General features: G+C 40.3%; 1 long non-coding RNA gene across 1 annotated transcript; it reads right to left on the bottom strand.

Moving 5' to 3' along the window:
* Positions 1-3,971: 3,971 nt before the first annotated feature.
* LOC119617503 lies at positions 3,972-4,365 on the bottom strand. Its single transcript, XR_005233818.1, has 2 exons — positions 4,272-4,365; positions 3,972-4,079 (listed from the first exon to the last, which is right to left on the bottom strand). It is a non-coding gene; the product is annotated as an uncharacterized LOC119617503 (long non-coding RNA).
* Positions 4,366-14,960: the final 10,595 nt, after the last annotated feature.

The following is a 14,960-nucleotide window of genomic DNA, read 5'->3' as shown; positions in this document are numbered from 1 at the left end:
TCTGATGTCCCGTTCTCCTGAAGGCAGCACGGAGCTGCGCTGAAAAGGAACACCATCGATACAGCTGCAGTTCTGTAACGGTTTGAATGTTTTAGGCCACAATATTTTTGCAAGTAGTTCAAAGTTTAAACTGATATTGTTGTGAATCTTTTGTGTAAACTTTATCTTCAAGCAAACGCCCCCCAAAAGAATATCAACGTCCCCTTTTTGAAAATATTGCTGCTAGCGCCCCCCGTCATCCTCTCAACACCGCCCCCGTTGAGAAACACTAATATAGACGCTCCTTACCAGTTAGAATCGTGTATTAATGTTCTGTAATTCTATTGATTGTATTATCCTGAGGATGAGTGCAACCATGCACTGGTGAGATCATGTGAGTTTGTGGTGTACATGACTGCCGGTACAAACTACAAAGATAACGAGGTCTAGAGTCAGCTAATTAGGAACCGAAACCCACTTGAAGAAAACCACCTGCATAAGATGGAGAAAAACAAGTCCATATATACAGGGTTCCGGAAAGATGACCAAAGGAGGATGGGCCAGTTCTTTGTTCAGGTTAAAATGCTATGTTTGAGAGATTTAGCTCAGACATTTTCTAGTGTTCCTGCTGTGAGCTAGTAAGGAGTGTCTCCCTTAGTACTAAGGCTAATATATCTTTTAAACTGAAGACACTGTTTCTGACCATTTTTGACTCCTGGTTTCATATCACTGCTATTACTTCCTGTTTCCTAAACTTGCCAGTTTTTGGTTGAATCCTTTCAAAGTGTATATGTATCCAGGGAAGCTTTAAACCTACCAACATGACAGTGTGTTTTATAATATTGTAAAATATGAAGCTTTTCCAAATTAAATTGATAGGGTTTTTTTTTCCTATTATTCTTATGTTTATTCTCTCTTTTATAAGAACATGATTATCACAATTAATGCAGAAACAGAAGAGGGTGAATGTTTTAATTGTTTTAGGTTTTGTTCAGTGCAAATTGTGCACAAATATATCTGACTAGCTCAGAGTAAGTTTCAGCTGATGATCCTGATTTTATTTGTGTGCAGAAATGTGACACCAACTACTCCCCCTAAATATCTGAATCCTTCAACATATTATTCACTTAACAGCCTGAGTTTTTAAAGTTACCATATCTGAATGACTTTTTAAATAACTTGATATATTTTAAAAGAACTTAGTGTCATCTTTCTGCAGCTGTTCAAAGTTCATTCTTATCTGAGTGAATCTTGATTGTTTTGAGTTACATGTATACACTTGCAAACCTCTAATCAGTTATTTATGGTTGTTTACATGCTTTCCTAAGGCTTAAGAAGGAAAACTTGTAACACAATTTGTCTATTTGTTTATGAAGCTTTTGAAATATAATAAATGATTGTTAATCATTATTTGTGTGCAAATATTCAATATGAAAAATTATTCAAATGTTTTAACGAATTTTCTGTCTTGTCTAATACACAGGTGTCAAACTCTGTTCCTCTGGGGCCACTCTCCTGCATGTTTTAGATATGTTCTTGGAAAGGAGTGACATTAAGTCTTTTTTGCTGTCCCAAGGTCTTTTAACTCACCAGCAATCTGAATACCCTAGTTATATCCAAAACTGAAGAGAAAGCCTTGGTGGGTGACTGGAATTCAGTTCATTATGCAGTTTTGTTTTGTGTTTGTTGTGTGAAAGTCTTCCTCTTGTTGATTTTGTTTCACATTTGTAACCTGAGAAAAAAAACATTTTTGCTCAGTATGTCCAGCAGACAAAACATAAATAAAGACAAAACCGTAAAGAGAAACTTCAGTTGAGAAATAACATTTTGTACCATTAACCTTTTCAGGTCGACACAGGTTCCAGAGCGGGTTCCAGAGCAGGCTCCAGAGCGTGCATGGACTTTAAAGGGTTAAAATACTCTAGCGGGAAAGATCCGCCCTCTCAGAAACTTTGTTTTAATCTATCTTGAACGTCCAGACTTCAAGATTTACACCAGTTTTTAAATTATCTTGATAGGTCAAGGAAAACCAGAGTTATGATAAATTATTCACGACACATATATTTTTTTTGAAAATCGTCTCATATTTTCAGCGTGTTGGAGCGAGAAGCGCCAAAACCGGGGAGTTCACAGGAGAAAACTCCCCCATCCCCCGTCCGATCTCATTCCCAACCCAGCCGAATGAAAAAACACCCCCTCCTCTCCAATCTGACAGAGGCTCAACGTTATTTGTCAAGCAACCAAAAATCCACAGGGAGAAGAAGAAAGAGGTGCAAAAATTAAAGGAAGTTTGGTGGCACCAAAAAACAAAACAAAAAAAACTAAAGCGAGCGCGGGAGTGATTTATGTGTTTGGTGATATTTAGCGTATTTAGATTTTAAAATTAGGGTGTAGTTTAGACTGGGACAGACAGTGAGGACTTTGTTGATGAACTAGGTGATCCAGTGTTTTTTTTTTAGAGAACGATTACTGGAAACAGAATCACATTTTGTCTGTCTCCCTTCCAGCCAAAATGATAACAAGAGACAGATTCAGATCCATATTTTGCAAGCATATTTTGAGCATGTGTAGCATATGTAAAATAATATGCCGCACTATCAGAGTAAGATGGTTAAAACCCCAAAACAGTGTCAAATGGGCTAGATCTCAGCAGTCTAGGTACAAGACTCATGAATGAGCAGACAGACTAAAAAAAGTTTGCAGTTGCTGATTGCGTGTATTTAAGTGGAGAAATATATACATATTTACAATATAAATGAAATCATATGGCCATATAATAAATGAAAAAAACAAACAACACCCAAAACGAAACACAAGAACCAATCCCACAAACCCACACCCCTCAGTTCTTTCACCCAAGCTGAGGGTAATCCAGGTTCCAAGCAGGTTATTCAAACTACTTGGTGTAGTGCAGGTCCGGCTAAAAAGAACGTCCTGTTGGAACGAAATGTTCAGCTAGCTGCGTGGAGTCTCCTACCAACTGGCAGGAGAAACAGTACTCTTCTGGCACTTCTAGTGCAATCTTTCCTTTAGGCTCTAGGCCTGGACCTCTAGCTCGCCATCCATCTGGCCTGCATGATGAAACAGGACCAACATATAATCACATCCTAGTGTGCACACAATTCCATAAATAGCGCTCTTCGCACAATAAATGCATCCAATCAATTTCAATAAATAAATACCAGGTTCAATATACCTTACACTTCATGAGAAATTCAATAAATATACATCATATAATTTAATTAACATGAAAATGTAAAAAAATCCAACAAGTGTCCAATAAATACTTAAAGCACCTTATAAGTCTCAAATTCAGAGGCAGTACAGTTGTCTACATCTACTTAGCAGTGATCATTTCATTGTTACACAACAACCAATTAACGTCAGCAATAAGCTAACGCTAAATAGCACACAGAACCTCACCAGATCCGCAGTGAAATCCAGATCCTCACATAGTTTTCCTTCTTTCCGCAAAGGGTAAATGGCTCCCACAGCCCTGTTCCTCCTGGCGTGTTCTGATCGTTTCTACCGTCCCGCTCCAGCTGATATACTCTACCAAATTGGCTACGGTGGCACACATGACTCTAACACTGAACAGCGATTGGCTGCTCAGTGGTCCCGCAAGAACAGATGCCAATACATCAACGGTTTTAACTATCGCGGGATTTTCTGAACAGAAGGGGGATTAAAAGTGAAATTGCAGAGAATAGAAATTTAAAATCTATACCCGGGTTACACATGCATCAGGATATATTTTATAACATTTACCTGAATGATCCTGCATAAACAGGACATAGAAAATGACCAAAACTAAGAATGTGATTATTGTAGGTGAGTCTGCTTTGGGAACGGATCATAAGATACTGGACCGTGTTTATCACCGCTCTCAACCTGGAGTGTCGGCTAGAACACTACTTCAGCCAGGAATCAGATCAGGACAAAGTGTTAGGATGGGTGATGATGTAGGAGAATGAAGACACGAGGCTGGCTCCTTTCGATTATTCTGTATTCGAACTGAGTCATCAATACTGAACAGGGATGAGCACATACACAGCGTGGTTTAATTTGCCAGCATGGGTCGCCGTACGCGTGTGGTTTTTCTGTAAAATAAACAAACACCGAAATTAAGTTTCACCGTGATAAGAAGAACAATAACTGGCTAGCTTAGCCGTAAGCTAGGAAGTTCGCCTCCACCGTTAATAACGTGTATTTCGCGCACCGTTCCACAATATACACTGCCGTTAGCTCGGAACGAACAAGTATAATAATAGGCACTCGAACAAATAACTCACTTTTAAATGACGCACACTCGTAAAGAAACAAATGCTGCGGTACGTCTCTCCCCGCGGTGGTTCGGCTCCCGAACATTAGCAATGCCTCAAAACACTGGACGCAGTAACGTGATGACGTCAGACTAACTACGGTGAGCTCTAAGGACAAAGGGACAAGTAATAAACATTTACACCGAACACCGAAATTAAACTACTCGGACAACATTGAGGGTCTTTTTAACAGTGATGTGCCCCTCTGCCTTGTTTTGGACAGAGACTGTTTATATGAGTGGCACAAAGGATTTATGGCAATTTTTAGAACTCCTGCTTGTTTGGTCTAAAAAACGCCTAAGAAATTGTCAGCATTTTAATGAAGAAAATCTATATAACTTTGTTTGCTCAATTTGTTCACGTTTATGAATATTACCGATTATATTTGCATTCGAAGTTGTCAAAACATTTCATTATGTTTGTGATTTTTACAGTAAAAAAAAAACTGAGAATTTTCCACTCGGATTTTATGTTTTTGTGTGATTTTAGGTTTGTTGTATTAATACAGTAGGTCAAAAGTAAAAGATGACTTGAAAATCACACTTGGGAGGTTGTGCTGAAAAAAATGACTCCAAACATGGCAGGTTAAACTACTTTTAGGGTGAAATATGAAGGAAATTTAAAATAGTCCAAAAACGTCCAGTTTCACCCTAGACCTTAGAGGATTAGGATCATTGCTCCAGTTTGTACTTCATCTGTTGCCTGACTCCTATTGCATCAGCTGCCTCCTTGCCAATTGCCCCTCAAAAAATCAGTTTTACAACAAGTTTCAGAAGTCTGACAATACCCAATCCTCTTTTGCAGCCCATCCTCTCTCTCTGATCCAAAGTTATGGTCAGATATTAATCTCTGGTGGTAGCAGTCCAAACTTCTCCTCTGTTACACCTCTCATCTCCTTCTTCACTCATGCTCCCCCTGCCTCCGGTTTCTAAGATCTGTCACCTCAAGCTGTTCAGAAGGTACGCTGCAAATATGATGTATTTTAAGGTGATTGTGTTAATTCAACAGAGGTTCAGCCACTTGGTGCTAGAAGTTTCAAAATTATGGCCCTATCGCATTGCAAGGCAGGTTCAGAGTCTTTGCTTTTTTGCAGTCCAGCGTACTTTCAGCTTGATATTTGGAACCTAGGAACATGGGGCTTTCATACTCACCAACTACTGCATATTTGATATCAGCACACTGCTGGCGATTGACTGGTTCACTGGCCCAGGGGACTACATCACAGATGAGTCATACTTCCAGTGATTGCTCCTTACCACCATTTCCTTCAGCTGCTTGCTTTTAGTAGGTTGTGGAAGAGAGCCATTGTTTATCTGTTAAAAATATGACAACACAGAAAACAGCACCTGTAGCCTGGTCAAACAAGGTGCACTTATTCCTGGAAATCATGTGGGGGCAGTTGATTTGTCTTAAGTGATTGCAGTATAAGAGTCCCTATGTCTGGAAGGTTTATTTATTGGTTAATTGGTATTCCTGGCTACAATTACACCATGGAGTCAAAAGTACTCTCTAAGCAAACTCACAGAAAAGATTATTGGTCAGAGGGTGGATTCAAAAGGATTTCTAAGGCTTTAAACATCTACAGGAGTTCTATTAACCTCTTTGTTCCTAGGCCTATTGGATTGATCTTGTTGGCAGTGCTGCTGCCACTGGTAAAGGGGCCGCTACTGATGTAGGGGTTAAATACATCATCAAGAAATGGAAATAATATGTGGTATATGTAAATCCACCAAGAGCAGGCCGTCCTCACAAACTAAGTGTGCAAGTAGGAGAAATAAGGAGATAGGTCACCAAGACCCCTGTGGCCACTCTAAAAAGGTTACAAGCTTCAGCAGGTGAGCTGGGAGAGACTGTGCATACAACAACTGTAGCCCGGGTTCTTCACTAGTCTGAGCTTTATGAGTGGCAAAGAGAATACCACTGTCACAGAAAATTCACAACACATTTCAACGGGAGTTTGTCAAAAGGCACGTGGAAGACTCCATGGTCAAGATGAAGAAAGTTCTGTGTTCTGATGAGACCAACTGGAGCTTTTTAGTCATCAGACAAGACGCCATGTTTTTCACATCACCACAAATTCACTATATCCACTGTGAATCATGGCGGTGGCAGCATAATGCTATGGGGATGCTTCATAGTAGCTGGCCCTGGAAGCCTTTTAAAGATAGTGGATAAAATGAATGCCACAAAATAAAGTAAAATCCTGTAGGAAAATCTGATGCTGTCTGCACAAGACAATGACCCAAAAGATACAGCAACAAGAATACCACCAACAGTATATTATGCCCGTCAGAAAATTGTCAGAGTAATCAAAATCCAAAGCATGAATTATTTCACACAATCCTTAATGCATGTGTCTAGAGATGGAGCACATGCAATGTTTTCACAAAGGGTTGACTTGTGACCTTGACATTTGACCATGTGACCTTGAAATCAATAGGGATCATTCTTGATACATGAGTTTTCCAGCCGTGCAGTTTGATATTCCTACGTTACAAATTTGGAAAGTTAGACACAGTTAGACAAATTGTCCTGTTGCTGGGAACTCCAGTGTGGTCAGCAGCTCACAGCTTTTTGTCTTGATGCAGCTCCGATCACAGTTCCTACAAGATTGCCCTTGGAATCCTAAAGCCAAATAATGAGCCAGTCATCATCTTAGGCTAGAAAATCTACTGTCTCTACATAAACATTCTCTTTACACTGTGCCATTGGCAAGATCATTTATTTATGTGAAACCTATCAACTGTGCAATACATTTATAGAGGGTTTCATGGTTGAATCATTGACTGCAAGGTGCCCAGGTCCTTGGACTACAAAATAAACCCAAATGATCACCCCTCCACCACTGCGTTTTAAAGTTGGTGTGTGTTTGTACTGATACCGTTTGTTTTATTTTTGCCAAACATGGCATTGGACATTGTTTTCATCTGTCCAAAGCACAGTCCATAAACTTTTGCAGTTAATTTAAATTTATCTTTGCAAACCTAAATCGTGCTGCCATGTGCTTTTTTGAGAAAAGAGATTTTACGAGAGAAATGTTTCAAACAAGCCATAATTGTTGACTCTTTTTCCAATTGTCTAGACAAACTTTAACTATTAACCTGCTGAGGCCTTAAGTCTGATATTGGGGTGAATTTGCTTGAACACCCACTTCTGGGAAGCTTGTCAGCTGTCCTAAAAGTTATTTTTGCCGCTTGTTCTGGAGTCGGGTCACAGGGACAGCAGCTTGAGCAGGGAAACCCAGACATCTCTTTCTACAGCCACCTCTTCTGGGAGGATTCCAAGACGCTCCCAGGCCAGCTGAGAGACATAGAATCTCCAGTGTGTCCTGGGGGTCTCCTCAAAGTTGGACATGTCTGGAATACCTCCCTAGGGAGGCATCCAGGGGTCATCCTTACTAGATACCTGGATCACCTCAACTGGCTTCTCTCCGAGCCCCTTATGGATGGCTGAACATCTGACCCTATCTCCAAGGCGGGTTCCAGCTACCCTGCTACTCATTTAGATCCCCTTTATCTGCAATCTTGTTCTTTTGGTCACTACCCAGAGTTTATAACCATAGGTGATGGTAGGAATACAGACTGACTGGTAAACAAAGAGCTTTGCCTTGCAGATCAGCTCCCTCTTCACCACAACAGACTGGTACACAGCACACAATACTGCTGAAGCCGCACAGATTCATCTGTTGATCTCATGCTCTATTCTTCCCTCATCCATGAGGGAAAACCCCAAAATACTTATACTCCTCCACTTGAGGCTGCACCTCACTCCCAAACTGGAGAGAGCAGTCCATCCTTTTCTGACGAAGGACCATGGACTCAGTTTTAGAGGTGCTGATCTTCACAGCCGCTTCATATTCCGCAAATTACTCCAGTGAAAGCTGGAGATTACAGCACAATGACATTAACAGGACCACATCATCTGCAAATTGCAGAAATGAAATACTGAGGCCACCAAACCAAACCCTTTCCACCGTCTGACTGCACCAATAAATTCTGTCCATAAAAGTCATGAGCAGAATTGGTGACATGGGCAGCCTTGGCAAAGTCCAGCTCTCACCCTAAGGAGGTCTGAATTACTGCCACTTGAATCTGAGATTGATGTTGCAAAGGCATGCCCACCAAGACAGCCCAGCAACATTCACCCTCCTTAAAGTCACCACTCAGGGTCTTTGATGAAAGACAAATTGGTGGAATTGAGAAGGTCCTTGAAGTATTCCTTTCACCACCTAATGGCATCACTGCTTGGGGTCAACAGCGCCTCACCTCCACTATACGCAGTGTTGGCAAAGTGCTGCTTCCCCCACTTTAGCCCCCTTCCAGTTTGCCAGAATCTTTTCAAAGCCGATTGGGAGTCTCTATCCAAGGTCTAACCAAATTCCTCTCATACCTGAGCTTTTGCATAAGTAACAGCCACAACTGCAGCCTGCTTGGCTGTTTTAAATTCTTCTTGTAGAATGATGGACTCCGAATTGTTTGAAAATGGACTCAATCTTTTCCAGAATGATGAGCAGCACCATTGCTTCTCTAAGGTGATTGCTGATGCCTTTCCCCCTTTGGATTGTGTTAACACACACCTATATGTTCCAGAGCAGCAAACTGCTAAATTTCTTGTTTGTGGTCACACTGATAATGTTTAAGTCATCAATACATTTGACCAGCAGTGCCATGATGCTATTTTCCTTCCTAAAGCTAATGAAAACAGCAAGAGTAGATGTTACAGGTCCCAAGTGTCAGGACTGCAGTAACAGTGAGGTGCGCAACCTGAAGAATAATAAAACAGAAGAGAGAAATGACGACGGGAGCGCTATCTTCAACATCCAGATTGTGTCTCATTTATTTGTAACCCAACAAACAACATACAGTGTACCATATTAATGCATTAACGTTACCTTTTTTACTATGAACCTTGTCCCTTTTGTTCACAAGTAATAATTAGATTCAACACATTACTTGTTTTACAGGGTTTCCGCCAGAAAAAAGGTTAAGCCTGGTGATAGGTGCCGTTCACCGGCTGACCGTGATTTAGTAAAAAAAATGATTAAAGTTGATAGGAAAGTTGAAAATATGGCTATTTATTATGTGATATTGTAAGATATTTGTGTCAAATATTTACACAACTACAGTTTTACAAAAAGGTACTTTTGAAATACTTTTTTTAAACAAAAGTACAATTAAAATAAATACAAATTGTTTGCACCTAATTTGAATCCTAATTTAAGTCACATTTACAAATAAATTAAATAAATAAAACATGAAAAAGTGCAAACAAAGCATCAACACATGTCTCACGTCAAGGCCAATAAATAACAACAGAGAACTCTGAAAAATAGGCAGATGCTGTACTGTACTTTGCTTTTTGTGGCAAAGGCTGCATGTTGGATCATTACATGTAACTGTGAGGATCTGGAATTTGCCCACCTTGTGGGCGTTGCCTCTAACCTTCCTCTCCCCAGCTGTTGCTGATTCCCATTGACGAGTAGTACCTGCATTTAAGCCTCGGGCTGGTTCCAGATCTTCGCTGGAGCATCACGCCTTGATTAGAATCTCAGCCACCAGGTTCTAACACTAAGCTCTCGGCTATGTTAACAATGGTCTATGTGTTTTGCCCTTCGCCTCAGGTTGTTGCTGCTCAACCTTTTTGGACCCACTGTCTACCTGGATTTACCTATTATATAGCTTGGACGATCTTACCTGCTTACTGGACCTCTGGACACCTAACCTCCTGGATTGCTCTTGGATAAACCCTGCTTCGCCTCCATGCCACGATCATTCCGCAAACCTGTAAGAAAACAAATAATTACACTCTGCACATTACGAGACATACTGATAAACAAATCCTGTACCCGAGACTCAGCTTGCTCCTCCTTGCCTTTCAGATCCTCCTGGTTGTTCCACTGTAAATACGAGCACTTGTAAAATAAATTACTTACCTTTATTCTGTCTGGTTTCAGCTCCACTCACAGGACTACTACTCTGGTTTATGTCAGTAACAAAAAAACAAAGCATATCTAATGCTGAATTTAATAGCATAATTTTACTGTTAAACAAGGATAAATTATCATGTGTCATATTTTCACTAAATACAAAACATGCTTACTGTATTTGTAAAGCCACCCACTGAATTTCGGCTCAACTAACCATTGTGGTCTATAAACACTCCACAAAGATAATCAAACGGCTCAAAACTCATGGAAAGAGATTACTGCTGCAGCTTTATCAGCTGAGTTTTGAGTTTTAAAAATTGGGAGGTGCATGACCACGCGACACAACACCACGCAGGGCCTTCGCAGGGACAGCGTGATTGCATCACTATTGGCACGCACACCCTCGCACGGTGATCAACGCATCAAGTTGATGCGGGTGGGAAAAAAAATTATGTATTTTACAATAAACAAGCAGTGCTTAGCCTGGTGGTGGAGGAGGGAAAGCCCGCCAGGCTTATAATACACTGGGGAAACCCTGGTTTTACATCACCACCCTTCACTTCGATGAAAACCATTAAGCAATGGTGTATTAAACAGGATTAATCAACTGTTCTTAAAGTTTAGATATGCATTTAGCTGCATATCCACTGGTCTGAATATCAAAATGTGCACTGCTATTAGCTTAAAAAAAAAAAGCAACTACAAGGCCTCCAACAAATATAGAATTTAACATGGCATTGTTCCAGCTTTAAACCTTTAATTTCTCACACTTAATGAACAAATAAGTCTCTCTTTGCCTTTAACTTCGGCTTGAATCACTTTCCTCTCAGACTGCCAACTACTTTGAGTCACAGAATAAAGTGTATTGAATATAATTCAGTATGAAAGGAAAATAAAATTCATAAAACTGGAGTTTCTAGGATATTGCGATATGAGATTTCCCTGGTGCGAGTTGGCATTCTGACAATCTAAACCTTGGATGATAAATGTATCACTTTTAGCAGAAAGGTGCATAGAAATCGCATCACAGTACCATCTACTGAAAAAATAATATGTAATTTTGGTGTGTTTTCAACCACGTACTGACCTGAAGAATTAATTGAAGAATTGAAAGATTGCGTTTTGAGGCAATATGCTGGTGTAGATTCTCAGTCATCCAGGCCATGGTAAATTCAAAAAAGTTAAAAAACAAAAACAACCGGACTTCTATTTTGTAGTTGAAGACGTTTCGCTTCTCATCTGAGGAGCTTTCTCAATTCAGAAATAGAGAGTGTGGAGTTTTGAGGCAAACCAGAAGTCCACAACAAAAACCAACCTGGAAGCAACGCCTCCCAAACAAAGGTTCTGCTCCACCACTGCTTCTCCCACTAACCTCAGGAAAGCACTGAATACAGGCAGATTAATATGCCGAAATGTAGACAGAACATTAGTTGTTTTTTTTTCTTATCATTATTTTAAATGTATATAAACTGAATATGAAAAATATTTCAAAATGACAAAATAGCCAAAATAATGTGGTGTCATTTTTAAGCACATCACATAGACTTTCTTTAAGATGAAAGTGTTGTTTACACAAAGCTCAGTTTCAGTGAAACTGTAACATTTCTGTTGCAGTTCTGCCACCTGCAGATGGATTATCTGACACTGAAATGTTTTGTACCCAGGTCTCAGAGTGGAACTTTTTGCCCCCACCCCCCACCCCACACCCCCCACCCCACCACCTCACATTTGCATATCAAAGGAAGCCACAAAGTGTGAAATTGCACATGCACACCACAGACAGCTAGAGTCATTAGCTGTTCTGCCCACACACAGTTACATCAGCAACAACAATAATAGCAGATAACAGAATGTTGTTTGTGTTACTCACTCTTTTCAACATGTGGCAGCAACCCAACCACAAGTTCAAACAAGTCTGTGTAATCACTATTTTGGATGTAACTGCTTAGATCAATGACTTATATACTATAGACTTGACACGCTGTTTTAAAGGCTTGGGCCGATGTGCGATGAAAGCGACGCCATCTTGCTAATGTATTCTTAAAGGCCCAGGACTATGTAAACAATGCTGATTTTTTTGTGAATGAGCCCAATTTTACATGTACTCTATCATTCACAGGTATAAACTGTTATTATAATAATAACCATAATAATAAAAAACATTATCCATCCATCCATCTTCTTCTGCTTATCCAGGGTCGGGTCGCAGGGGCAGCAGCCTAAGCAGGGAAACCCAGACCCTCTCCCCAGCCACTTGGGCCAGCTCCTCCTGGGGAATCCCTGGGGAATTTCCTCCAGCGTGTTCTGGGTCTTCCTCTGGGCCTCTTCCTGGTGGGACGTGCCCGTAACACCTCACCAGGGAAGCGTCCAGGAGGCATCCTAACCAGATGCCCGAGCCACCTCAACTGGCTCCTCTCAACATGGAGAAGTAGCGGCTCTACTCTGAGTCCCTCCCAGATGACCGAGCTTTTCACCCTATCTCTAAAGGAGAGCACAGACACCCTGTGGAGAAAACTCATTTCAGCCACTTGTATTTGCAATCTCATTCTTTCTGTCACTAGCCAAAGCTCGTGACCATAGATGAGGGTAGGAACGTAGATTGAGATCGACTGGTAAATTGAGAGCTTCGCCTTTTGACTCAACTCTCTCTTCACCACGACAAAAAAAAAAAAAAAAAAAATCCAGACATTTTTCACAATGATTTGTGCAAGAAAATGCACCTCAATATCAAGGACTTACAGTACTGTTGAACAGAAAAGTTGAAATAAATTACTTCCTCATAGTATCAGCGTTTTTAGCTCATCCTAAGTCATTTGATGTCATGTCTATAGTATATAAATCATTGGCTTAGATGCTAGAGAGACTTGTGTCTGAGCGCATGTGCACATAAGCACCAACTAGTGGCCTGGTATGGGAACTACAGTGAGCTCAAGGAGCACAGCAGCACTGTGTAAATGTGTAACTTTTTTCCAATCAAGATCTGAAAACCTTTAATATTCCAGGAGACCATCCTTGTGGAAACAGGGCTTTTTCTTGATTGTATATGAACAGCTATTTGCCCGTTAGTTTTTTTTTGTTGTTGTTGTTTAGAGGGTGAAAAATCTTTTTTTGCAGAGATGTGTCACACCATGTAATAACTGCCTGTTGCCAACCTGATGAAAAAGGAAAGTACACAAGAATTAAAGTGTCAGTCAAAAGTTTTTCTATCAATTTTCTGTATGCTGATCTGAGTTGCCAGTCTTGTGAGACGTCTCATCAATTAATAATATGCTTAAGTGAGTGTACTTTGTGTCCAAAAACAGGTTTTCATGCAAACTCTACTGATTTCAAAGCAGACATCCCATAAAAGAGAGAACAGATGGATAGAAGCAATTGCTTTAAAAATATGTGTTTAAGAAAGGTTTGTGCCATACCAACAAAAGCATATCTGATTAGACTCTCTAGAATAATTTGTTTAGATTATCTTTGTAGAGATGTAGTGGATTGATGGATAAATGTGTGTATGGATGGGTAAATGACACACAGATTGTGTTGTGAGATGCTTTGAGTAGCCTGGTTGGCTATAAAGGCGCTATATAAATATAGTATCTTTTCAACTTATGTGCCATACTTTTTATTGAGACTGTTAGAAATTGTCAACTTGAGAAAAAAGAGCACAGTCACAACTATTTAAATCAAACTTATTTCATAGCATGTCTATCAATGACAGCAATGACATACTGAAAGAACACAGGATTAGAATGGAGAAAAAAAGGAAAAAAAAGGGAGTAAAGGAGGAAAGTAAATGTCTAATCACTACAAGAATGCACATTCTGTCCTAATGATCTACTTTTCTGGCTCTCAGGTTCTTCTGCAGGGTAGAGGGTCATACATTGGCTGCGTCTGAGCCAAAGTGCGAGCTCCTGTCACCCCAGCAATCACTAATGGAAGTCCCAGCAACCCATCTCTTGCCTCCCCCACTCTTCATAGCAAGGGCACCGTTAGCACATGTCAAGTTGAGGATAGAACAAGAAGGGCATTCTGGCAAGAAAAAAGAAGGGGGAAAAGGACCAGTGGTCCATTTGCATACGCCTGTGATCCCAATATATACAGGCTGCCAACCTCTGAGGTCAAAGTTCATTCTGGTTGCTGGGGCAACTGGGCTGTTCTCCCCATCACTAGCTCGTTAAAGAGCTGTGGGAATAGGAATAGGTCCGCCAACTGTCCTCTTTGCGCTGTGGCCATGTCTGTATGCGACCCCACCAAGTAATGAGCACCTCCGCCATGACACCTATGCGTTCACATACACACAAAACAGCACACAACAAACAGAATCATGCAGTTACACAAGATATAACGACATGTGCAGCAATGGAAATACAAAGAATTGCATACAAACAAAACAAACACAATCAATACAACTAAATGTCATTCCAGCATGCATATACAATGAAACACAGAGAATATGTATGTAAATATAATGGGGTTTTAGACATGTAGATAGACAATAGCTAATCATTAAGCCCCCCCACACAAAACATGAAGCTCAGTAGTATGTTGTCTAACTCAAAAAGTGTTTTTCCAGCAATTCATCTTTTAACCTAAACCAATCGCCCCCACAACAACCATTAAAAATAAAATGAATAAAAAAAAAAACAATAAAATAATACACTTACTGGGTAAAGGTTTCACATCTCTGTGGCTTTCTCAGCATCAATTAGCATGTTTCTGTGCAGCTGAGCGTTTCCTCCGGT

Source organism: Kryptolebias marmoratus, linkage group LG1, assembly GCF_001649575.2.
Source record: "Kryptolebias marmoratus isolate JLee-2015 linkage group LG1, ASM164957v2, whole genome shotgun sequence".
NCBI lineage: Eukaryota > Metazoa > Chordata > Actinopteri > Cyprinodontiformes > Rivulidae > Kryptolebias > Kryptolebias marmoratus.
Note: the sequence above shows the minus strand (reverse complement) of the source record. Positions and strands in the feature narration are given on the sequence as shown.